Consider the following 26685-nt stretch of genomic DNA (forward strand, 5'->3'; position numbering starts at 1 on the left):
AGTATAATGTATATTTTAAATATCTGTGCTCTGTGAATGCTGTTGATCCAAGCAAGAACCGACATGATGCGACTCGCAGGCACTTAGCCATGACACTTTGCTTTGGACACTCAGTCCTATAATTGTTCAATTGGTTGTACATAAATGCGCCAACAATGTGAGTTATTTGTACCACATTTATAATGTCCACTGGACTAATGTGCGCGCATTGGCAAACACCACATTCATTTAGAAGCGAGTAACAAATCATGTCGTTGAAATGCTTGGAACCGGCATGGTGCAGCGCACAGTTTGGAGTCACTTTATTCCTCAGAACTACTGGGCCCACAATGCACCCTAACTGCCAAGTGGTGACCACAGGTATAAATACTAGAAAGTAATGAAGGACCAATGTTTGTACCGTGACCAGGGACAGATTTATGTCCGAAACGCGTAGGTGGTGGGAAACCCACAGAAAATAAACCAAAATACTTGATAAACGGAGCAGTGTGCGGCGTGTTTCTTTATTGAGACAGTTTTGCTGGAATATATATATATATATATATATATATATATATATATATATATATATATATATATATATATATATATATATATATATATATATATATATATATATATATATATATATTTATATATATATATATTCACATGAAACAAGGGTAAACATAAGTTATAGTTAGGCAAACTTTATTTATGTTTACAAAGCAAACAAAACTTAAACTACACAAACATTAGAAATTGTACAGTTAGAGTTATATCTTAAATGTATCACTTAAGCACCTCCTTCACACTAATATGTCATGCTTATAACTCACATATCAACTTACGCACCATCTTAAAAGTCACATCAAATAGCTTGCGCACCTCTGTACAGTCTTCTCACCTCACTGGCCACACTAAATTAACAAATAACTCGCCCCTTCTCCATCCACTACCTACACCCTTGCACACTACAGAAGTTAGAGCATGTGAAATCACTGCTTTAATAACACATGACATGTCAAATTTCATGAATTGCTTGAACACACTACATGATACAGTGGTTAGCTATAGTATAATTTAGTGTTTCATGTACCTCCCTAAGTGGCATGCGTATGCCTAGAGGTGGGACCCACGCTCACTGTGTCACTGGAACCAAGCTGTACCAGGCTGAAAAGCCCATAACTAGGGGGAAACTGGTCCTAGGTTACTTGTGTTCCAGTTCAGGGAGAGCCTGGTTTGGAAGTTCACGCTGGACTGTTCCTATGAGGAATAGGGTCAAAACTGAGTTGCATATGACTGGGTCCAAACTGAGGTGGGATGGTGAGCAAAAGAACGATGGGTTGGGATACTACCTAAGCAATTGCCAGTGGTTATAGACACATTGCAAGCATTCCTCCCATCATCCTTTGTGTGTACTGGGTCTTATGACTCAGAAAAACGAAAGATATCATGGACAGCAAAGAGAGGCATGGGGGAAATAGCTGTGGTGGAGTTGTGGGCTGCCCTGAGAGGCTATGTCAGGTCAAGGGTCTATCTGGCTGGGCACATTATTGTGGTGATTTAACTTGCTTGTCACTCAGGTGAGTATCTTGCAAAAGTAGCCCTGGTCTCCTGGGAATCCTGCAAACACAAGGGCAATTCTGCAGTCAGTCATGTTTGCTTGCCTGCTGAAAGCCCGATTGTCTTTTAAAAATATGGGTTATAGGTAAAGGAGGGAATAGCTAGCTGTGGTGGTGATGTGTCCTGGATGCACACCCTCATGGAGGTCAGTATGTAAAGAGAAGAGCACAAGCAGTGCCATATTATAGCATCACAACCCACCCCACAATTTCTCCTATGTTAATGAGAATCTGTCTACCAGCCTAAAGAATGGATAGTAAATACATATAGACATGCACACATTTTATACACAATATCCTATTTACAATTTTTTTCCGTATGCTTCTATGGTTATTTCTATTCAACACTGATGATAAGCAGATATGAGTTAATGAAGCTCAATGAATTCCCGCTTCCGCTTCTCTTTCACCTCCATCCCCTCTTTACATCTCCACTCTTTCCCTCCACCTCATCGCCTTGCTCATCCTTCTCTCTCCTCCTTTTCCTCTTCTGCTCTGCTTCCACCTAATTTCTCAAATTCCCTCTCTGCCACACTTTCTGTCTTCCCCTCTCACCTACCCTCTCTCTTTCTGTGTAAATGTAAATGTAAATGTATTTGAGCTTATATAGCGCACAGCTACCCACAAAGGGTTTCCCAGCGCTTTTTTAGGGAACCCGTCCTGGTATTCCCCTGTGAGATAACCCCGGCAGGGTATCCACAAGGTGAAAGCCAGGCATCCCGCCGCGAGGGGCCATTGTGGAGATTAAGCAAGCTATTGCCCAGAGTCGCAGAGTGTGAACCCGTGAGTTGAGAAGGCACCGGAGCGACAATTATCAAGTCCGTGGAATTTTTTGAGCCCAAGACCCGCCGAGGCGGGGAATTGAACCCTGGTCCAGGGCCGATCTCAGCTTCCCGGTCTGCCGCCTCTAACCCCTGAGCCACACTTCTCCACAGTTTCTGCACTTCAACACACACCATCTGTCACCCACATTGCGTCTGAACACACCACACACCTTCATGCACTGTCACACTAACACTCATGAGTGAATAGTGGGCTTCTCCTGCAAATTCTGTACCCATTCTGGGTCTCTGTATGTAAGAGAAGTTTCAGGGGCGTAACAAAGGCCCCCGCAGCCCCCGCGGTGCGGGGGGGGCCCAACACTCCAGGGGGCCTCGAAGTGTGTACTGTGCTACACATATAAAATTTGTGTGTGTGTGTCTGTGTCTGTATCTTTACCGTGTTAACCACACATATGAGCCCAGTAAAAGACTTGCATCACACAAAACAAGTCAAACCACACACCATCTCACTTTGAAAAACAGAAGCCTCGCTTGTCAGTGCTCACAACATGGAGCACTCATCCCTAAAAGTGAGTGCAATGTGGACCCCCCACCCCCTTGAAAGATTATGTCTTATTTAATCAATATTGTCTGGAATTAAATTAATGAATCCATATTTGTTTAATTTTTAATTACACTAAAATTAGATTTTCGCGAATTAGCAAAGATTTTTTTTTCTGGCCTGATCCTAGGAGTTAGCTGTTAGCCAGGAAACATTGCGTACTCTGGCCTAATGTAAGTGACTGTTAAACAGCTAAAAGCAGCTCTTAATGTCGTTCCAAAAAATAGGGAAATGAATATTGCTGCATGGAAAAACAGCAGTCACAATTAGAGCTAGAATGGATGAGCTCAGAAACGCCTGCCTTGACCTACTGATGGCGGGCTGCCTGCGAGATATGAAGTTCTGGAACGTTATTAAACACTCGTTGTTCTCAGAGGCACCCTATCTAAAACGGATTGATTTCTGAGATTTAATGGGTCAACTCTTTCTCCCGTATTGTTAATCCCTCTAGCAAGGTGATAGCCCACGAAGAGATGGACATTGGCATGGTGAAAGATAGGGAACTGGCTCTTTCGTTTAGCCAATCGATCTCAGTGACGGAGGTGGAGGCAGTGATTGACCCTTTTGTTGCACCTGTCGGCCAACGGCTGTCGCGAGCACTACCTGCATAGTGCTGCGCACTTCCGTTTGCCGACGTGGCCCGGCCCACTCATCAGAACACCCGCACCACAGCAGAATCGCCACCGCGGTTAAGGTGTTAAGCAAGATACCTATAAGAAAGCCCTGGACTGTATGGAGTGCCAGTGGACATTTTTAAAAAGAATCCCGTCCTCTGTGCTCCAATGCTAACTAATATTTTCAGACCCACTATTGTTGGTCCACTCCCTTCGTCCTAGAAAGAGGACACCGGTGGTCTGATTTTTTAAAAAGATGATAGAAATGACCCGGTGTGTTTTACAGGCCGATTGCCCTAATAGATTCTACTGTCAAGGTCTTGGGCAGGAGCCTTTTAGCCTGACTGGAAAGGTGGGCAAGTACATACAATATACTTTCGGTGGCCTAATATGGCTTCAGATAGGGAATGGGAACGGTTGAGGAGTGACCTAACCTCTCATTAATCGTTGGGAAGTACAGCAAGTCCATGAAGGGCTCTTTAAATCTAGCCTTCGTTGACTTGTTGAGCGCTTTAGACACTGTCAACTGTGGTAAACTGTGGGACATGTTGGGCGACATGGGGGTGGAAGAACCCCTGGTCACTCTCCTTCGGAGATCACAGTGGAACACCACTGTCAAAATACAATATGGCCCTGGTGGTGAATGTACACACTCACCAACCTCAACTGAACTTGTCTTCCAGGGATGCTTTGTAGCCCCTTTTTTGTTCCTTATTTATATAAACAGCTTGGAAGCCCATTTATTGCAAAAGAAATTGGACTACTCAAGGGTCTGAAATCGTTTCATTCCCACACTCCTCTATGCAGACAACACTGTAGTTTTAGCAAGGAGAGCAATCAGTCTGCAGAAAGCCCTTGATGCCTATTTTGAGTTGCTCCACCGCCACCCTTTTCATGGCGGTCGCACGGCCATGAAAAGGGTGGGGGTGAGGCAACAGAGGGGGCCTTCCAGGACCTCCTTGTGATTTGTCCATAGGGATATATTCAGGGGAAACATGGTGTGCCCTCCTGTAGTTATGCATGCCTAGTTACTGCACAGGAAGGAATGCACTACATTGTGCATTCCTTCCAGTGGTGGAATATGCACTTGCTGTCCCGCGGCGATGCTGTTTGAGGCTCACAACGAGCCTTTAAACAGCAGCGCTGCGGGACCGCCACGTTGCCTGCCCACCAGACCACAAAATTACTTGTAATCTGGTGGGCAGGGAGTGGTGAGTTGTGGCGGTCCTGGAGCGGAGCGGTGACATGTCTCCCGTTCCAGGACCGCCAAAACTCATAATAAGGTTTTTCATGGGGGGCTCCCTGCCATCAAAAGTGTGGTGGTGAGGAAATTCGTAATATACTTGGCGGGACCGCAGCGGCCCTGCCAAGCATATTGCTGCCTCAGAACGACTGTACAACCACCAAGGAATGGTGGTTCTCTGGCTGTTGCGACGGCCCGAGTCGTAATAGGGCGGTCGAGAGACCATCACGGTGAGAATGGCAGTCCGTGGACCACAAGACTCATAATAAGGCCCTTAGCCTCCTCTCAAGAGCTATTCAAATTTTGATACCTTGTATTTTTTGTGATATGATTGGCAGATTCTACCTATAATCGAAAACTAGATGGGATAAGAATGTTCTCTTCAGACCAGGGGTCTATGTGGCTTCCAAAAAGGCAGGCCCTGAATCCCACTCTCCGTGCTTAGATTTTGCAGCAATAATTTCAGGTCCTGGCTATCCACTACAGCACATCTGCCAGTCCTGTTCTGACAACAGGCAATTTGACAGGTACCATGGGCTTTCAGAAGCTGAGGCAATTAGCAGGCTTTAGCTCAGCAATGAGATCTCCTGCTTGTCGAATCAAAACGAACAAAGCTCTTTGGGGGGGGGTCGCAGGAATGTTTGAGTGGGGGATTTGAGATTAGCTTTGCTTGCACCTCTCCCTCACGGGAAACACCAGATGCTCTGCAAGAAAATATTGGAGAGGGAGCTGAGATGGTGTGTGTTTTTAAGTCCTGAAGTGGGAAAATAACCTTTCGAGGCTTCTTCTGCTAAATATGAGATGCTTGCAGCACCTCCAGCATCCTGATTAACTTGACACGATGCAGAAATTAGTAAATGCCTAAATGAATTCGAAACCTTTTTGCTTGTCTTACAGAGAGCTGAGACTGCTAAATACCAGGCTGTTCAATTGAGCTCGTGCAGGAAATGACGCACATTAAAGCAGGATTTTGAGAGTTTGAGATCTGACTTTCGAGCTGTGCAGTGGCGTAACGAAACTTGAGCGCCCCCCCCCTGCAAAATGCACAGAGGGGGACCCCCACGCTCCGCACTTAGGGCCAGATGTAGGTAAGTTCCATTTACCGATTCTAAAATACCGAATTTTACCGATTCTGTATTTTAGAATTGGTAAATGGTATGTAGGTAAGTATTCGGTAATTACCGATTCGGTAAATACCCAATCAGTAATTCCCATTCATTCCTATGGGCCTGGAGGCCCATAGGAATGAATGGGAACTACCGAATCGGTATTTACCGATTCGGTAATGGGGGAGCACATTCAAGGGTGGCAGGGTGTCACATTGACACCCTGTTGCACCCCTGAAAAGTGCTTGTGTGCACATGTGGCACACATACGTTTCCCACATGGCACTGTTGAAAATGCACAGATTTGCATTTTCAAAGGTATTCGTTATTTAGCACCAACTAATAGTTGGTGGTAAATAACGAATCCTTAAATGTAAAAAGCACTCACTTGAGTGCTCCCTACATTAAGGATTCGGTAATTTACCGAATCGGTATGTTAAGAATTTGGCAATTTACCGATTCCTTAAATTACCGATTCGGTAAATTACCGAATCCTACTATTTGGCCACCTACATCTGAAAAGCCTAATTCCGGTCGGTAACAGCCGAAATTCGGTAATTTCGGCTCTTACCGACCGGAATTAGGCTTCCTACATCTGGCCCTTGGTCAGGAGCTCTCAGGCCAGGGCGGAAGGGCCCCCCTGGACCTCGAGCACCCCTGCACTGCGGAGGCTATTGTTATGCCACTGGCTGTGACTAGTGCTGTCTCTTCAGGACTGGGCCGGCTACGTTTATTATTCCACAGGGTATTTCCTGGTGGGCCAGCGGTGTATTGGAAAATGATTGAGAAACCCCCCTACAGAATGTGATGAGGGGTCCGAGTCTCCCATACCTCACAGATATACGTTGGCCTTGGCCTAAATGGGAACCCCGGAAGGTATGAGGGCCCTTGAATAATTGGGGCACCCCCTGTACTGCAGGGGCTTGCGTTAAGCCCCTGCGGTGGGCTTGAGCCCTTGAAGGCTTGTTTCGAAAGCCAGGGCCTTCCTGGTGACTCTGTTATTTTTGACAGCTCACAAGGTAAATTGCAGCAGGCACAGGAAGGCAAGGACTGAGAAAGAGCTGGTATGAAGTAGAGAGAAAGCGATAAGAGAGGAAGGAAAGGAGGGGAGGGGAGGGAGAGGATGGATGAATGGGATGAAGGGAGCTGACTAGTTTGAGCATATTTTACAATGCTGCTTTCGGTTCCACCTCAAAACCAAAGGGAGCTGATGAATGGAGTGTTGAACATTGCAAGCACTCTCCCCAGTAAACTGATCTGGGTTTAATCCATCATCATTCTTTAGCTCACTCCGTCACCCCAGTTCAGACATGGCCACATCCAAATCAGTCTGACCCTGTGCCTCATGGAAACAGTCCAGCCCGAACTGCCAAGGCATGTCTTTCCTAGACCGGAAACAAGCATCCTGGGACCGGTTTCGGGCTAATCAGCAGTCATCAGCCAGGCTAGCTTGAATCCAGTGGCAAAGTGAGCAAGGGACCCACGTCTGGGCATACCCTGCCAACTTAGGGGGAACAAAGCAAAACCAAAGGGGATGATGGACGGAGTGTTGAACATTGTAAGCACTCACCCCCAGTCAACTGATCTGGGTTTAATCCATCATCATTCTTTAGTTCACTATACTGAAAGCCCGAAACTGGTCCTAGGATGCTTGTTTCCAGTCCAGGGAGGACCTGGCCTGGCAGTTCGGGCTGGAATGTTCCCATTGGGCGCAGGGTCAAGACTGATTTGCATATGACTGGGTCCAAACTGGAATGGCATGGTGAGCAAAAAAACAATGGATTTAGGCCCAGATCTCTGTACTGGGAAGAATGTATGACATTGCTCTGCATCCTGTCCATCAATTGTTCTTTTTGCATTCGGTTCCACCAGCAGGCCCTGAATCTCTGAATATGAAGACTTGAAAAAATGTGCATGACTGCTGTTGCCACTGTTTATGCTGCCAATAATCTGCATTGTTTTGCAAGCTGTCAGGCAACTAAGCAAACATTTTCTTAGCTTTGTGTGTTAAATAGTGGAATGAAGAGAGTAATCCTGTGAATATTAGTTGTTGCTGGTTATTGCTTCTTGTGCTCTCAGGTAACTGTCACGTGCACTTCATACATTTTCTTTGTGGAATATAAGGTTAATAGGAGTTAGTTGTGAGAAAGTGGAGAATGATGTGTCATGTCTAAGTTCCTACTACTAAAAGATTGTGAAGGTAAATATACACAGGTAAGCATAAGTTTATCATATTTAACTCTTCATATATGTACTGTGATGATATATATCTTCAAGGTATGTAGAAAAAGAGTCCTAAGCTCCATTTATTCCCTGTTTACTGTTGAACTCGCATCAGCTTTCAATTGTGCTACCAGGAGTTTCTGTGAGTGGAGTTAAGATTCCCCTTGTCTATGACTTCAGTGTGCTCTATGTCCTCAGGACTCCCCATTGACCTGTGCATTTTTAGAGCAGACTTTCACCCCTTCTCAATTCTTTTATATGAAGCCATTTCTGCTATACAGCCCCCAATGTCATGGGTTGTGGCGGCAGGGATCTGTAGCGGCTTCTTACATCTGGTCTGCTGAGAGGCCGAGCCAGCAGATTTTGGTAAACCTGGGGATCAAGCACCTCAGCATTGCTTAAGGCTGCCAGGAACATCCTCTTTATCCCTTACAATGCCAGCTACAATCCAGGACATCCAGGATATCTCTGGCTCTCCAAGAACCATCACACTGCTGCAGAACCTGTAAGCTAATTAAATCAGTTACAAGCAAGTAGCTGCTTTTGCAGAGGGCAGAGACATGGCTAAGGGATTTTTGATTTTGAGACTTTACTGTTCCTACAGAGAACTGGTGCCCTTCATCGAAGTTTCAAGCTTGCAACAGCTTTCCATAGAGTGGGCAGAAGGAGATATCGCGGGTTTTCTACGTAGTAAAAGTTCAGAAAAATAGACATTTGAAGACCTTCCAACTTACAGGGTGCCACCATGTGTCCCATAATATCAGCCCCAAATGTTGGGAAAGCTAAGCCTTGTTGGCTACCAGCTCCACACAGTAAGGGTGGATTTTTGTGTTCTGGACCATGATTTGATAAATAAGTATCCTGCTTCCTTATTAAAAGCACATCTTGATACGTCCTTACCATTAGCACCAACATAACGCCAAGCTGACTGAAATGGACATACAGTAGTGCAGGCTTATAGTATCACCTTCAACGATGAGGTGGGGGTACCTCCCCATTGAAAGTACTGCACAACTGCTAAGAATTAGTGGGACACTCTGGGTAAAATAAAGTAAGTGCAGGTACTCACAGGCAGATGTTCGAAAAATATTACCGGTCGCAAATTACCCATTGGGCCGTTTGCACCCTGTAAAATGCACTTTGCCATGAACAGAAGGCAAAATGCATCTCAGAAACTTGTTACCCAATCACATTTTGTTTTTGCGATTTGTTACTAAGAAGGGGCGTGTTTATAGCGCTCTTCTTAATACCGAATAGCACTGGTATTTATGAATGTTTTGCGACTGGGAATGTGGTCGTGAAAATGTAAGCATTCGCAAATTGGAAGGGGTCCCCAAGGGACAACTTCACCCTTTATGAATGAGGGCGCTAACATTTTTTAGGAACTGGCAGGTGTCCCAAAAGGTAGTTTTTCATTTTTCTTTAAGGAAAACAGGCTGCATTACACAAAAATATTGCTTAATTTAAAAAGCAGTTACAGATGTAGTGGTCTACTGACCCGAGCAGGCCACCACCCCTATGATTGCAGCCATTCACAATTGGTTGCCTCATTAATGTTGATGATGCAGGTCAATTTGCGATCCACTGGAAATCGCTAACAGTGTCATACACACTGTTGTACATTGCAGGTTGTGATTTCCTAATTGCGAATCATTAAAATTAGCTATAAGGAGATCACAAACACGCAATTTCGTACATCTGGCCCGAGAGCCTTATAGTACCTGACCATTTAAAGCACTTCCACAGGTGCACGCTACCCTTGCTTTACTGTCAGGAACCAATTTAATGATGTAATGGCCAACAGGATCAAACTTCTGTGATAAGACGTGCCTAAAAAAACAGTATCCAAAGCAAGCCACTGATTCGAGTGCTCTCTGGTATAGGTTCACCGGCTCACATTGTGTGTCTTACTGAATATGGCATTCAGTGCGGGCGAAGGAGGTGGGTGTGAAGGCTGTGACCACATTCATTTACAAATAACAAAAGCCAAATATTTATCAAAAACAGGGGTTTACAAAGTCACCAATGGTGTTTTGTAATTTTGCATATATCTTTTTAAAGTTTGGCAGCTTTACAAAGAGCATAGAGGGCACTTTTTATTTTAAATGGATTACACAATGAAACCTTGTAAAATAGAAGGGATATAATTAAGCAGCCATAAAGAAATGGAAGTACATTTATGGAATGCTTTTTTTGAGAGCCCAAGACTAATATTAATAGCCAACAGTCATTCAGGGCTTTAAGTAGGTCGGGTCTTGTAGGTGCTCAGCACGGCAGTTCTTTAAAGCAGGTGCCGAAACGGGTCCCCATCAGGTTCTCCATTTTTACCTGTAGGACAGGAAAAAAGAATATGTAACTCTGCAATAGTAGCTCCTGTCCCTGCTTTTGATATAACTTCAAAGTGACTCATTTTTCAGTTTTATATAATGCAAACATGAGCACCAGTTACATTACACAAGGACGTGTTTATTTTTGGAATCACAGGATGTTGAGCGGGCGTCAGGCTCCAACCTGCTTTCTCGGGTTCGATGGTCGGCAGATCTAGCCTTACACCACAAATGTACCCACAAGAACAGAACCATTTTTAATATTATATATAGGCTTTCCTGTTTTCAGTTTCTATTTTTGGTAAATTCTGGTGAGGTTTTTTCAGTTTTTTTCAATACCTTAAAAAAACAGTGATTACCAGTGGTTATACATTTGTGCACCGTTAAAAGCAACAGAAACAGTGTTTTTCAGTGTTTATGGAATTTTAATTTAATTTAAATTATTGCATGCCTACTGCACTGATAGTGCATGTGTATAGATATGGTGTGCACAGGGTATATGAGGTACAAATACATTTTTACTGCACCGGAATGGACAAAGTCAAACACATTCATGATTATCTCTGAAGATTGTAAAGATGCTTTCAGCATACCATCTAGCAAGTGACAACGATCTCTTTCAGAGATGCACTTCAGCTCAGGTATCGATTTTGACAGGCCATCATACAACTTTTTCATATACATAGCTGAATTACTGAGTATACAAACACTATCACTCCAATCTTTATTGAACTTGGTAGGAACTTTTTTTAGCAGCATTCCACGTGACACTGCGTTCCATGGTTACTAAACGTCTGGTGTCATGTTTTCACCTCTATCTCAGATGCTTGGTAACATCATTCTTTTCACATATACCTATCACTACATCTTGCATTGAATTTTTAAAGCCTGGGGTGTTTGGCAATTCACTTACAATAAATACTGATTCATTTGAAGATAGGGCTGATGTATCAAAGGATTTCACCTATTCTCTCTCTGTGGGTAAATGTGATGATACATATTAGTAAAGATTCTTATGAAACCAACCATTTTACCTATAACTGAAAACAAATGTGGCGAAATATCAAATATGATTTTGATATTTCCTGATTATCTACAGTTTATAAAATAACTAAGACCTAAAACATGCATCTAAACACCGCATCTTTAGACCAAAGACCACAAAACTAAAAAAGCAGAAGAAAGAAGAGACAACGTTTAGTGACATCCTTAAACAGCAAAACTAAAGCAGAGTAATGTTAGCCTAGACTTTCTTGATGCTACCTTGTCTAACAAAGTTACATTGTATTGGCCCCTTCAGGAATAAATAAAAATGACTCTTTCACTCATCTTTTCCATTCTTTGAATGGCACTTAGTTTGTGGTTGCAAAGGTGTTTTTTCAGTGTTTATATGTTTACACCGGTGATGGCTAGTTTCCTTTCGATGGGGTTTTATCAGTTATTATAGGTTTAAATCTAAAACCAGATAGCCTGATTATGTATAAGGAATTCATAGGTGTTCCTAATTTGTACTTGTAATTTTACTTGATGTATTTATTGTATGTCCGGATAAATGGCCAGAAGCAGCAAAATATCTGATAGGTAGTACTCTATGTCCTGCACAGATTTTAAGCGTGCGTTTTAAGCCATGCCCTTAATTACATAGGCCACGCCCCTATGAGAGACTCCCAGTTTTTTCATCTCTCTTAAACCCCTGTGTCAGTGTCATTTTAAGGATTTTGCAAGTCTCAGGCAAGAATTATTTTAAGGGCCCCTGTTCAGAATTTTATCACTCATTTCCTACAAATTCAATATCAGGAGGCTAAACATTATTAATTTATAATTAGAGGTTGAGGTAGAGAACTAGAGAGAAGTAGAGGAACAAGTTTATTTTCCCAGGGGTCCCTTAGAAGACGTGGGCCCCAGGCAATTGCCCATTTTGCCATTTCCTTAAAATGACTCTAGCAAAAATAACCAATGGATTAACCACTTATTTTAGATTTTGGAGTAGCAGCTAGTCACTGTGAAGCACTTCAACACCTCATCCTGGCAGTAATCACTGTATAAATGCAATTTCAATAAATTTACAACGCCATAGGAAGAGCTGCTAGTCTTACTCCACAGCCTTACATCTTAACTTGCCTTTGACTTCTCTTCGGTGCACAATGGCTAGCACCAATATCCAGTAAATCAACTGAATGTGCTGTTCTACAGGGAGGCTCAGAGCCTGATTACAATGTGAGACGGAAAGCCTCCGACCGTAGGGCAGAGGCTTTCTGACTAATATCGTCGTTTTCACTTTCGATGGCAGCTTTACAATGCCAGTGGTCGAAAGTGAAACCGGCTGGTCATTCCGGATGGATTCTGATGGGCTCAAGGAGCCGGTCAGCCAGTCGGAACTGGCATGTAATCCCTTAATGACGGTGTTTCCGCCGTTGGGATTACAATGTTGGTTTCCCACAGGCTTCCATGGCGTGCTTTCCGCCATGGAAAGCCTGTTGAAAAGTGACTTTGAGGGCCCCTAGCAGGGCCTCCTTCTCCCTGCGGCCTCCGGTTGGGGGCCGAGTGGGTACATGTGGTGCCCCCTGTTAATCCCTGCACCGTGTGACAGGCATCATGGTGCCTGCCACGCGTTGCAAGGATTAAGAGAAACTCCTATTTCTAAATGGGAGCTTGTGCTACAGCCGGTTTATAGCTGCAACACAGGCTCCCATAGAGAAATAGGAGTTGTAATAGCGGTGTAAGGACCACCGACCAACATCTTTTTCAGCACCACAGTCTCAAATTGAGAGAATGGAATCAAACTCATGTGGTCAATAAGGTATCCGTAGAAGTAAGTAAGGTATCAGTTACAAGCAAGTAGCTGATTTTACAGAGTGCAGAGACATGGCCCTCACCCACCAACGCGGCATGCTTCATCATCATTCGGCTTTGCTCCTAACTGGGTGTCCGCTGGAGTACCCAGCAGGTTTTTATTCTTCCTGCCTGCCATTTGCCATGTCATGTGATGGTGACCTTTTCTCTGCTCATTGGGGGAAGTTGTAGATTAGGAGACAATTTCATTAATATTGACAATGGGAGTCCAGGTAAACAGTAACCCTGGGCAGGAACTCCGCTCCGTTGGTGGAATTTTGCATACTCCGCGTTCTGTGGAGAACGCGAAGTTCATGCAAAACTTCCGACTCCGCAGCTGAGCGGAGTTCAACCCCGGACCCTACCACCTCCACACCCCCCTCAATAAATAGTTTTTTTAAATAAAAAGGAGAATTAAGGTAAATAAAACACACGTGCAGTCCTACACGACGTAGGGGATTCTGCAGGACCATGGTGAGGAGGATGAGGGCAGCCCTGAGACGCTGCGATAAAGGTAAGTGTGTTTTATTTACCTTCATTTTTATTTTATACATTTTTACTGTGGGGGGGTGGAGACACGGTTTGGAGCCGAGCTCCACTGGGTTCTTGCCCAACCCTTTGGAGCTCCGCGTAGGGCAACTCCGCCTGTTCCGCCCGGGCTTAGTAAACAGAGGTTATTTATACTGTTTGTCCGGTGCCAAGATTAAAAAGAAATAATAGATTAATCAAACAGGCTTAATGATGGGCCTGAGGTTCTATCTAGCAGTCAACACGTTTCTTGCCCTATTAACCCTTAACAGATCTTTGGCAGTTCTTCAGGACGGAATTGATATTTCCCCAAACTACAAATCAGGTTTTAATAGTTTGTGGTTCAGTGACTCTGTGGTGTGCCCAAAATACATCTAGTAGTAGTAAAGAAAATATAAGTGTAGGCACTCACCAGGGAGTAATGGGTGCCCCTAAAACCAGTTGAAAGAAATAGACTAACAAACATACAATGTGTATATTTACAAAGTGGGAAATTCAAATGTAGCTTGGTGTGATATTATCCCTTTGACTTTTTGCAAAAGCCAGCCAACAACAGCATGCAACACTCTTGATCACATCACTGGTAGGTCAGAAAATCATGCTCACATGGCACGCACATACCTATTATGTCCTGAATACGGCCTCCTTATAGTATCCTGGAGCTGCTTCTCATCTGTCAGTAGCTAGATAGTGGAAAACAATAGTTCAATATTAAGTTGCTGAGGACCACGATTGTAAGTGGACAAAGTAGTTTCCATTAAGAGTCACGCTTGCATACTTTTTATGGAAGAAGAGTGGAGAGAGTCTTACCCTGATTCTGGGATCCCTCTTACTAAAGAGGTTGTTGGAACAGGGATCTATTTACGAAGCTGGCAGTTTGGGGAAGTACTGGCTGTGACATAGTACAGTAGTGCGTATGATGCTGGAGCGTCCTTTGCAGTGGTAGCCACCTTGGGTCAGGTAAAATAGAGAGTGAATGAGTATTACACCAGCATCATTTCCGCATGAATATTCTCATTTTATTTCCTCACTTTCTAATTTAAGGGTATTTAAAATGTGCCAGATAGTTGTGCTTCATTTTCAGGACTTTGAGTATGCCTCTTTAAAAGCCACTGCCAAGAATCAAACTCCTAGTTCTCAGCTGATCTTAGGGAAGTACGGTTCTGACTCAGGGAGATAGAAAGGGCAGGGTGGAAGGAACTAACTGTTGAACCCATTCCAGAAGATTAAGAAAAGGCAAATTTTATAGATAAAGCAGCAGCTTTATGCTAGAATTTGGAAAGCAAATAAAACCACCAAAGACATATTTAGATCATTGAAAGTTCTGACTTTACTGAAGATACTTGGATTGAGCAGCCAGAAAAACTGGTGTGGGAAGGTCCAAAAATACTCTAACTCTCTAACTTTCACTCTAGATCATGGAAGACCCTCACTTCTAGGGGCGAATGGAAGACCATTGATGGGGAGGTTTTGCAACCTGGTCACAGTACCTCATAAGAAGATCTCCTTGATTGACCTAGTAGGTAAGTATTTGTGGACTGTTACATCTTTCCGCCTTTTTGTTTCGAAGCATTGTGTACCTGGTACATACAGGATTCAATACGCCCTTCGATGTAGAGAATCTTCCCCACTAGAGGCATGTTGGGTTCTTATATTATGCTTGTGATCTGTTTTGGTAGTGTGGATCAACTACTGGTTAAGGATAGGATAACAAATGTTGAGTCTTTTTGCAGGGTGCTGATGGTTTTAAGGGGAGTTTATGAGACAATCCTGATTGTACTGAGAGCGCATTTCATATTACTTTATGTGAAGCCTTAATAAATAAATGTGACAAAAAAGACCCAGTACGTCTTATAAAGTCTACCAATCCTACTTCGTGTCATGATGACTCCTTTCCTCAAGAGTCATCTAGGGAGCTCACAGATATATGGCCCAATTAATTCATGAAATGATAGGTTACACATTTGAGACTGACCAGAGACTCCAAGTGAACCGTGGGCCATACCATAAAGAAAAAAAGATCATACCTGGAAAGTGCTATCCTACCTCAAGCATCCTTGTTTTCTGAAATTGAAAGAGAGAGCTGCAGTCTTACAGTTTCATAACTTTGCGGAAGTCAATAATATTCTATGCATCAACCAATTTGGCTTCCAATCTCAAAGAGGCACTCAGGGAACCTGGGTGGATATTTAAAATACCATCTGTAACATTATTTACTCAGGTGATCTTGCATTGCTTATGGTGGTTGATCTGTCTGCAGCTTTTGACACCTTAGATCACAAAATGCTGCTGAATAATAGGAAGAACCTGGTCCGGGTGTCAGAGATCACCAGCATATGGCTGGACTCTTTGCTAGGTATAGGGGAAGCGAGAGTAGTGGTTGGTTTTGAGAGCGCAAAGATGGTTACAATTGAGCAGGGATTCACACAAGGATCCATTTGGTCTCCTTTACTTTTTAACCTGTTTATACAACCCTTGCACCAAATCTTGACAAATTTAGGTGTGAGGTTTCAGAATGGTACCAGATATCTTGTCATTCAGTAAGAAACTCAAAACCTACCTGTTTGTGACTATCCTGAATCAAGAGCCCAACTAAATCAAGAATCCTTGTTCAAAACATAAATATCTCCCACCTCCTGTAACTTACTGGTCCATGCTGTTTGAGTCTTCTATGTAACCGTACGTGTGTCACTCACAGCATCTTCTTCTGACATGACCCCTCTTCATCTCCCTTTGCCTCTCTCCTCCCCTCTTCCCATTACAGTTTGGGTGACCGTAATACCTCTCTGCTAGACATATTGAGAATATATGTAGTTACAGTTCTGTATAAAGTGCTCTAATATTGACTGGTGAATCAGCACTATAGAAAATATGGTAAATAAATAAAAGAAAAAATAAATATATACAACACGGGGGCTATAAAAGTTCAAGGCAAGTTCTCATTGTGGGGGCCCTAGTGAATGGCCTAAGCTACATGAGCTGTTGTTTCCCCCTTCACAGAGTCCAGCCCATTGACCCCCTCTTCTCAAGCACCTATCACATTGGTCAATTGTGAGAATGCTAATTGCTGGGGATAATGTGGCCTGTGTTTAACAGTCACTTGCATTAGGCCAGAGTACACAATGTTTTCTGGCTAACAGCTAACTCATAGGAACAGGCCAGAAAAAAATCTTTGCTAATTCGCAAAAATCACATTTTAGTGTAATTGAAAAAATTAAACAAGTATGGGATTCATTAATTTCATTCCAGACAATATTGATTGAATAAGACATCATCTTTCGGGAGGGAGGAGCCGGGGGGTCCACATTGCACTCACTGGTAGGGATGAGGGCTCCATGATGTGAGCACTGACAAGTGCGACTTCTGTTTTTCAAAGCGAGATGTTTTGTGGTTCGACTGGTTTTGTGTTCTGCAGTCCTTTACTGGGCTCATATGCATGGTTAACATGGTAAAGACACAGACATATATGCACACACACATGCACACCCACACCCACCCACATGCGCACACCCACATGCATCATTGTATATGTGTAGCACAGGGCACACTTCTCTTACATACAGTGACCCAATACAGCACAAGCAGGGTCAGTGTATTCCTCTCACACACAGAATGGGCACAGAATTTGCAGGAGCAGCCCACCATCCATTCATGGGTGTTGGTGTGTTGATGTATGAATGTGTGTGGTGTATTAACCTCATCAGAGCGTCGAACGTTCAGCGCCCAGCACTGAACGTTCGAAGAACGAATGCTGGCCCTTCGGCCAACGGTCGTACGCAGCACTGGGGAGGTAGTGCTTGTGACGACCGTTGGCCGACGGGAGCAGTTAAGGGGTTAAGATGCAATGTGGGTGTCAGATGGTGTTTGTTGATGTGAGGAAAGAGAAAGGGTAGGTGAGAGGGGAAGAGTGAAAGTGTGTCAGAGAAGGGAGTGGGGAAATAAGGAGGAAGCAGAGCAGAATAGGAAAAGGAGGAGAGAGAAGGAAGACTATGGAGCTGAGGTGGAGGTAAACAGTGGAGATGTAGAGAGGGGGTGAAGGTGGGAAGAGAAGCTGAAGTGGGGATGCATTAAGTTTCATTAACTCATATCTGCTTATCTTCAGTGTTGAATAGAAATGCCCATAGGAGCATATGGAAGCAACATGGGAAATATGAGATTAGGTATAAAATGTGTGCATGCCTATATAATGTCACTAGCCATTCTTTAGGCTGGTAGACATATTCTCATCAATGTAGGAGGAATTCTGGGATGGGTTGTGATGCTATAATGTGGTACTGTTTGTGCTCTTCCCTTTACATACTGACCTACATGAGAGTGATCATCCAGGAGACACCACCACACTAGCTGTTTCCTCCTTTACCTACAACCCATATTTGTGGAAGGCAGGAATTCAGCAAAATGACTGAATGCAAAATTGCCCTTATGTTTGCAGGATGCACAGGAGACCAAGTCTACTTTTGGGAGATGCTCATCTGAGGGACAAGCAAGTTAAATCACCACAATAATGGACCCTGGACCTGGCATTGCCACTCAGGGAAGTCCACAACACCACCACAGCTATTTCCCCGTGCCTCTCTCTTCTGCCCGTGCTATCTTTAGTTTTTCTGAGTCTTAAAACCTGGTGCCAGATGTTCACTTCTGTATTCGAGGTGGGAAGAGCTGTGTTTGTCCTGGACCTATCTCAGTGGATTGCATCAGTGCAGTGACTATACAATCTTTCGCCACAAGCTCAGGAAGCGGCGACCTAGCTGGTAGCGAATGAGTCAAAACAGCTAGGAGGCCTGCTCTGACTTTTTTAAGAGATGGAAAGAGCACTCTTGCAGAATTTGAGGTTGCAGCTGGGTGGCTAGGCAGCTCCCCTCTCCTACGGCAGCCCCACATCATTTACACCCACTCTCTCCACTGGCATGGTCTACCAACTTGGGTACCACAGCAATGTCATGCGTGAAGACACAATGACTCCGAGGCAGAGAACCACTAACTTAGGGCCCTATTAGGATGGCGGACGGACCTGCGTCAATCTGCCACCCCAGAGGAAGAGGGACCGTCCGCAGGGGCAGCGGCGGTCCCTCCGTACAAATTAGGATGTGACCGCCACCCTGGCGGTCACATCCTGTATGTTTAACATTGCGGTGGGTGCTGCTTGAAGCAGCAACCGCCGCAAAGTTAAAAATTCAATCAGTGCATTTGCATGCACAAAGCGGCAGGCAACGCGCTGTGCCTGCCGCTTTGTGCATGCAAATGCAGGGGGGTACCATAGGTACCCCCCATGTGCACCCCCACCCCCCTTCACCCGGGGGGCCCGCAATGGGCCCCCAAAGAAAAGTCTGTATGCCTTTTCGTGGCAGCATTGACGCAGCGGAAAGGCATTACAAAATTCAAATCCTAATATGGCTAGCAGTTTCTAATAGACACCGCCAGGCATGTTAGAGCTTTTCCGCCGTGGTCGGAAGGCGACCGCTGCGGAAAAGCAGTGGACCTAAAAATGACCGCCCTAATCTGCCTGGGGGTCATTTGTGTGTCCGCCGTGGTGAATCCGCATACTACGGGCTGGCGGTGGCTTCCCCTGGCCCGGAGTATGCAGATTCACCGCAATCGTAATTACCCCCTTAGTTAAGTGAATAAAAGATGCTCAAGCCTGCCCCCACGGGTCCCCACAAGCCCCACTGGTTGAGCACAAAGTGTGGCCTGTCAGACGTGCTTGTATGTGTTTTAATGCCGCACAAATGGGAAGGAAGTGCAGCAAGCAACTCAACCAGAGAAAAAGTACAGAATGAGGCAATCAAATCCAGAGGGGACAGTGGCCCTGAAAAACCATTCCAGCTCACCTCAGCCACTGGCTAACTTCACTGTTAGTCTTTCACATGTAGCACTTTCACAGAAAAAGTAATTCTCTTTAGTGCCAGGTGTTACTTGCGCAATGTATGCTTTCTGAGATAAAAAATAGTTTTTCTATTATCAAATGTTTTTTAAAATATTGATGAGGGCGTTACAGCTCTCTCAGCTATAAAGGTTTACAAAAGCCATGAAAAAACAAAACATTTATTATAATTAATATTATTCATAATGCGCAACGAATCATCTCCAAGGGGATCTCGCAGCGCCTGGGAGGCAGACAACATAATAGGGGTGCTCGCTAAAACAGCCAGGATTTAAGCCTTTTCTTAAATTGCGCCAAGTTAGAACACGCACAGATATCGTCTGGTAGTTTGTTCCAGTGGGAGGGTGCTATATGAGAGAATGCACGCCCAACCATTTTAGACTACCTGATTCTGCTTGAAAAAGCATTGACAAAGCCAAAAGCAGACAACCAACACCAGACATAATGGCTTTGCTAAACCTTGTTAATACAGGAACAGTTCAAAATCAGTTTCACTTTCCACTATCTTTTTCTCAAAGCTGAAGAGCTAGAATTTATGTGATAAAATCTCTTCTTATTTCAAACTTGACTCACAATGTAGGCACCTACTCTGAGGTTTTCTAAATGCACCTTTTTTCATTCTTCATGGTTTTCCAAAATAAAAAATACAACTTCATCACTTGTATCGATCTATTCTTAGAAAACACATTTCTTCATCCCCATGAAATTTCATAATTCTTTGGGTATTTCCGGTCGAGCTAATACCATTCACGAGGACTGTACTACAGTTTGTAATCTGAAAATAAATGATGTTCCAATCAGAGTACTTCTTCATTTCTGCGATTCCTACGAGTAACCAAAAAAACTGTACAAATACGTTTGGCCCCACAATATTCACTCTACCAACCTTATGTTCACTTTGATGTGGTTTCATCTCAAAAGACACATTTCCCCAACATTCATCAAAGCTGCGGAGCTTCGCTTCAGCGGGGTGTTTGAGGTGTTACACCCCATGATAAATGTATTTTAAAATAACTAGTTGGGTACAATAGCTTTCAGTTGGGTATAATAAGGTGTCAAATTTCACATGGGATTTTTAAATGCTCACTCAGACAAAAACACCCACACACAAACTCTTGTCTCAGTTTTAAGGTCTTAAAACATGGTTATGGTACAATATACTGTTTTTTAGTACCCCCTCACAATCCACACTCCTTTCCCTTTCCACTGGCCCTTCAGCCCCGCCTCAGTCGCTGCATCTCACATAATATTTCACATTATATGCCATCGTGATTGTCAGAAAATCTGAAGCCCCCCCCTCTTCATGACCAGTCTCAATTCGCGCGCACATATCGAGTCTTTCTTCTCTTTTTATTTTCACCATTTCCGTTCTGCCATCATCTTGCCTAGAATTGTATTCTTTCACAATGTCTTGGAGCATTTCTGTCCTCAAGTTTGTTCTTGAATCCAGGCTTTTCACAAACAGCAGTTTATTATTTATAACATTCTGTTTATCGTTTGAGCCCTTTCCTTGTTAAACATAAAAGGCTTTTGTTATAAGATGGATAAATGATGAGTAGACAAGGTGTAGCATTAGAAGGATGCTTTATTCTTCAGATAGTAAGTATCATGGGGGGACCCCACCAGGAGCAGCTCACTTGCTGCTCAGCCCGACTCCAACTCCTCTAACTGAATCCTCTCGCTCACACAAGCATTCCAACACTCCACTCACGCGCGCACCAACATTCCACTATCATTCATACTACTAATGGCTGAGCAGCAAGAACTAGACCACTACAGCACCTTCCCCCTTTTGAAAGGAACAAAAATTCTGTAAGTACATTCACAACATGAAATAACATTGGTGTAAAATTGCTAACACAGGATGTGAAGGAAAAGAAATATGCAATAAATCGCAAAAGTAAATACATTGCATTAATAAAGAACAAAAGACATAGTATGCAATTCATAAGCATATTACAAAGAGTAAGAGAAAAACAAAATATATTAAGAAAGGTGAAGATTTCACCCTGATGAACTATAAAATAAGTTCAACGTGACAAGGTAAGGTGAGGAATAATGTACCACAACCAAAAGAATAAAATCACACACTGTCACAAAATTACAGAAGCTGCAGAATCTACACACAGTGGATAATTAAACTCATTAAATTAAAACAAAATAAGTAGAGACACAGCAGGTGATATATGCACGAAAAAGTGAATATCACGAAGTGACCTATCCACATAAAGTGGAAATCCCCATACACAGGAAAAAGTGGCAACCCCTTAACTAAATGGAAAATCCACAAGCCAGGAAGACCACGTAGCCAAAGGCTACAACAAAGTGAACCTTGCTAAAACAAACTATAATCGTATGGTTAAATTAAATAACGTACATTAATGAGTTATGTGGCATTTCCAGTATGACTAAAATGACACGGGCAATGAATGGGTGTTATGAAAATTCTGTTACTGGCTGAATTAAGAAGCTGTAGGCAACAATCTATACTTGCATAAAGCACAAAACTGTATAGGGAGAAGACAGTGTAAAAAGGTGTGCGCATCACCCACACTGAAGCATAAAACAAGTGTAAGGAGACCAGCTCCCAAACATAACTACCCTAAAAACAGTCAAAGCTTAGAGCATTGATAATAAATAGATTGGCCAAAACCATAACATATAAATGCATTCCCTGAAAAGAAAACACTTGACTAATGTATGAGTTATGAATAGCATATCCTACAGCCTATAAATAAAACTGTAGCACCTATGCCATTTTCTTTTTAACTAAATAAGCTACCAAGCTTGGTGTTGCTGTAAGCACAACACAGGCAAATTAATGACATCTTTTAAAATAAAGAAGCTAAAAGCTTGGTGTTGCTGAAAGCGAAACAGCGCAACACAGGTAAATTCATTACCTTTTTTTTTTAAACAAATAAGCTAAAAGCTTGGTGTTGCTGAACGCAAAACTGCGCAACACAGGCAAATTCATTACCTTTTTTTTAAATTTTTTAACAAATAGGCTAAAAAGCTTGGTGCTGCTCTAAGCGTAACTGCGCAACACAGGCAAATTCATTACATTTCTTTTTAAATAAAGAAGCTAAAGGCTTGGTGTTGCTGAAAGCAAAACTGCGCAACACAGGCAAATTCATTAAATTTATAAATAAGCCAGAAGCATGGTGTTGCTGAAGGTGCAACACAGGCAAATTCAACTTTAAGATTTTTTTTTTTTAAGTGAAAATTACCACCAACTCTCTAATAATTTTAAACTAAAAACACAGTAAAGCGAATAGGGTAACCGCCGGTGAGCGAACTCTCTCACCCGAGAATAATGTTGCACATGTCCCACACCAATCAGCAATGTCGACAGTTTCACACAGACGCTTCAACATATTGCCAGGCACAGATGAGCAAAGATGATTGGAAGAAGCGGAAGATTGCGTGACCAAAATGCAGATCACCACTGTGGAAATCAATATGGCGGCACGTTAAGTTACTAGATGATGAACTGGGTGGCTCACGGTGCGCTAGTGCACACTGACGATTATAAGCAGCTACGGTCGTCAAGGAAACTTGCCGCACGAGGAGATGCAGGTGAGCTCGTGATCAGGTGAGCTCGGTTGCTCCAAGCGAAGATTAAAGATAAAACGAAGCAAATAAAAATAAAAAAATAAACATCACACACTCCGATGACATGCTCACCCAGGTGCGGTGAATGATCTTCACAGCAAACGAAATTCCGTAGATTTACTCCTTGAATAATAAAGTACGAACCAAACTCGTACTTAGGATACAATTCCAATTTAAATAAAAGTTCCATTTATATCCAGAAGGTGGCAGAAACCATCCGTTCAGATCTCTTCATGGCTTCCACTTTCAGGTCGCTTCGCCGATCTCTTTACCTCACGTTAGAGTTCTGTACCAGATTTCCTAATAGACTTGCTTCAGATAGATTTATACAATCTCGGCTTGACAGGAGAGTGACCGGAAACTGAGGAACTGATAGAACAGGATCAGTATACAAACGGATCCTAAACAGTAAACAGTAAACTGGATGATAACTGTAGGAACTGATGCATGAAGAGCTTCGAGTCCTGACACATTTCAGCGGGCGACGGTGACAGTCACTGGTGGGGTCCCCAGGTGTCAGGCTCCCAAAAACAGCTGCTTTACCTTTTTTAAAGTTCCGTTTTCAATTTCGTTTTAGCTGTTTCACCTTTGATAAATTCCGTTTTAAGTTCAACATCCTTCAATACAGCACATGCGGGTTTTTCCTGATCGTCGCCAAATGTTATAAGATGGATAAATGATGAGTAGACAAGGTGTAGCATTAGAAGGATGCTTTATTCTTCAGATAGTAAGTATCATGGGGGGACCCCACCAGGAGCAGCTCACTTGCTGCTCAGCCCGACTCCAACTCCTCTAACTGAATCCTCTCGCTCACACAAGCATTCCAACACTCCACTCACGCGCGCACCAACATTCCACTATCATTCATACTACTAATGGCTGAGCAGCAAGAACTAGACCACTACAGCTTTATTAAGAGTTGCGTGAATGCTGAACATCTGCCAAGAAATGGCGAATGTCCCAACCGCTGTGTTACGAGTGCATTGATGGCAACAGCATTCTGTATATGGCAGATGGGGCCTGTTTTACAAGTGCATTGATACCAACAGCACTCTAAATACAGCTGATGGAAATCTGCAGCTGATTGGTGGATGCCCCACTCCACCAAGCTCTAAATAAATCGCTAAGTATGCTTATCCAGTGGCATTCCATTTGTAAAAGGTCCATCGGTCATACTGACTGCTCTTGTTTGCTTATCAACAATCTCGTAAAACTGAAATATTCATAGAGCATGGAGGGAAAGGGGGGGCGGAACATGCAGCTGCGGTTCCTCCATAGGAGCGGAGGAGCGTCACCCCCCCCCACCACACTCCTGCCCAAAGAGTGGAAAATAAAATGGTAATAAATGATTTTATTATTTTTGACTCCGTTGGACAGAGTGCAAAAACAGGCACAGTGCGTAATTTAATTGTGGGTTTCTAACGTGCTAGAATCGACTCCCGAAGGAGTGTCTCTGCGCAATAGACCGCTGGAGAACCTGTCCTGGCTTTCCCTGTGAGTTGGTCCCTACTGGGTATCTCCAAGGTGAAACCAGGCATCCCCGGCATATGTGGGGGGGCCGTTGTGGAGATGAGGCAAGCTAATGCCCAGAGTTGCCGAGTGTGATCCCTGGTTAGAGTAGGCACCGAGGCGAGAATTATCGAGTCCGCTGACCCTGGTCCACGACCCTACCTTGTTACGGCCAAACCGAATTGTGTAATTCAAACTCTCTAACCCAGCTGCCTTAGAAGGCTGGGTTGGAGAGCAGGCCTAAGCCTCCTGTACCTTTTAGAATGCTGGGTACCCTGATCCAGCCAATCCAGATGCTTCACTCATGCAACATGAGAGCATTGCCTCTATAGGATACGGTAGTTGGCTGTCTGACATCACCTTATGCTAAGAGGAGACTGGAGCCTGGGACTTTGAGAGCATCAAAGTTGCGCTACAGGAGAAGGTAAGTGACATTTTTATTTTTATTTCTTGCAATTGTTGATCTAATGTAGTGTCATAACTTTTGTATGTTTGTTTTATTGTATGTTGCACACCAATGTTTTTTTAAGTCACCAACCACCACTGAAACCATGTAAGGGCTAGTGGTGCCAGAGACAGTTCAGCTACAGGTATCAGCTTATCAGAAGAGCTAGGGACCAGCACAGGCCAGGCAGGAGCAGCTCAGGTGTGGGGCTGGGTGTCATGGGCAAGCTAGGCTTCTGGGGGCAGTTAGGGGATCCTAGATAGTATTTGAATGTACACCACACCCAGAATGATTTCCTGCTACATAAGCTGCCCTTTTTCATTATTTTAAACTTCGCAAGTTTTGTACTTCTCAAAGCTCATGGAGATAAAGAATATTTTGCTAAGAATTAAGACATTTTACAACTTCACGCACCAAAAAGTACAATGCAAAAAAAAAAACAATCTAGAAGGAAAACATTCAATTGATCCATATGGCACACCGTAGGCTAATTGTGTATGCATAAGATACTAGCCTGCAATAATTCCAATGTGTACAGACACTAACCCTCACATTAACAAAAAAAAGAGTAATGTGCTTGTGCCAACTTCAGATCAAAACAAGAAGCACACAGCGAACCTTAGTCAAAGGTCCTGATCAGGCTAGGATTGATTGGAAGGTGGGCAATCGGGCATGGGCCGATGGGCCTGCTGCCAAAGCCAGTCGTGGGCCACTGTTTTTGATGGACTAAGCAGTCTGATCAGCCAGGGTGATTCCTGTCCCCACTGCAAGTTCACAAGGTAAAATACTGTTATTACAGTCTTTGAATATATACTGAGTTTGACCCACCTCAGGCCGGCTTATTGTCAGAGGCAGAATGACAATAATAATAATGCACATTTGTAAAACGTGAACCATCACCCGTTAGGGTCTCTAGGCGCTGGGGGGCTGTCGGGAAGATAAGCAAGCTATTGCCCAGAGTCACATGGCGCTGGGCTAATCTGCCGCCGGCCCCGGGGACCGAACCATGATCCCCAGATTCCAGAGTCAGTCACCCTGGCCGCGGCGCCACACCTCTCCCTCAATGGGCTGCTCTGTCACAGCCTGAGCTGTTCCTGCCCCCTGGCTCCCTCCAGGTGTGACAGAAGCCTCAAGGAGCTTCTGATGGGAAGCCATCAGCACTCGCTTTGCCTTGGACTGGGGTAGGGAGGAGGACTGGAAAGTCAAGGGCGTAACACAGGCCCCTGCAGCCCCTATGGTGTAGGGGAGCTCCCAAGCTCCAGGGGGCCCCTTCAGCACAGTACTCTGGCTGCAGAACTCCTGATTGAGCCCAGAGGGGGGCCCTCCACGTGCTTTTCAGGGAGGCTCCCTTAAGTTTTGTTACGCCAGGGTGGAAATT

The sequence above is a fragment of the Lissotriton vulgaris genome, chromosome 10, assembly GCF_964263255.1.
Source record: "Lissotriton vulgaris chromosome 10, aLisVul1.2, whole genome shotgun sequence".
In the NCBI taxonomy this organism is placed as follows: Eukaryota; Metazoa; Chordata; class Amphibia; order Caudata; family Salamandridae; genus Lissotriton; species Lissotriton vulgaris.